Source organism: Laccaria bicolor, genomic scaffold, assembly GCF_000143565.1.
Source record: "Laccaria bicolor S238N-H82 LACBIscaffold_43 genomic scaffold, whole genome shotgun sequence".
Classification (NCBI taxonomy): domain Eukaryota; kingdom Fungi; phylum Basidiomycota; class Agaricomycetes; order Agaricales; family Hydnangiaceae; genus Laccaria; species Laccaria bicolor.
In genome coordinates this window covers 394,369-395,349 of record NW_001889914.1, presented here as the reverse complement: position 1 = coordinate 395,349, position 981 = coordinate 394,369, and positions in this window count along the sequence as shown.

Sequence of the window (981 nt, the reverse complement as noted above, 5' to 3'; positions counted from 1 at the left end):
CAGATTTCGACTTAACCACAGAATCTTTGGTGTATGATACATAGCTAATTTCCGTCACACATCAAAATTTCATTTTCTGACAATCCAAAAAGGGCGGAATCAATCGAGATAGTATGGTATCATGCGGATAAGATTCGACACACCTTCCTGAACAAGTGACCGACATTTGCCATCAAATGTGTTGAACGTTGGACAGGTGTGTCGTTCTCCATCACGTGTGTCGTGTCTCATTTCTGTGTGTGTGTGTCGACTCTTGTCCGTCCTGCATTGTCGTCTTGGCCAATCCAAACGATTCAAGTGCCACGTATATACCACAATTGTCTCATTGAGCAATACGCCAGCTTCACCATGCCATCTCTATGCACCTGTTGTTGTCTTGGCCAGTCCAAACACTTCAACCATGTTCGTCTTGTGGAGTAATTCACTGGGTTCTCCAATCCCAGCATTTCCTCTTCATTGCACGCATGCTAAGCGCCAAGATCCAAGCACATGGATTCAATTACCATCAACTGTGTTGTGGGGGTGCCACCATTGAACAGACTGGTGTTAAAGGTGTGAAGGGTACCCACTGCTATTCTACTACTTGCACACATGTAGTAGTATCAAAACAAGTCTACACTGAAGGGAATCAAGCCACAGGAAGGTCTTGGCAGAGTTTAGCATAAGTTCAAAAGACACAAAATTACAAACAGACGTACCTCCACAAAGGGTCAACAGATTCATAAGCAGTTTGTTGGAGTGTTTTCAAGATGTGAAGTAGTGTCCAAATGAGTCTATGTTGAAGGAAATTGAGCCACAGGAAGGTCTTGGGCAGAGTTCACCATAAGGGCAAAAACATGGAAATACAAACTGACATACCTCCACGAAGGGATGACGGATTCATGGATGGTTTGTTGGAGCATTTTTGGGACGTGTAGTAGTATCAAAATGAATCTACGCTGAAGGGAATCGAGCCACAAGAAGGTCCTGGGCATAGTTTAT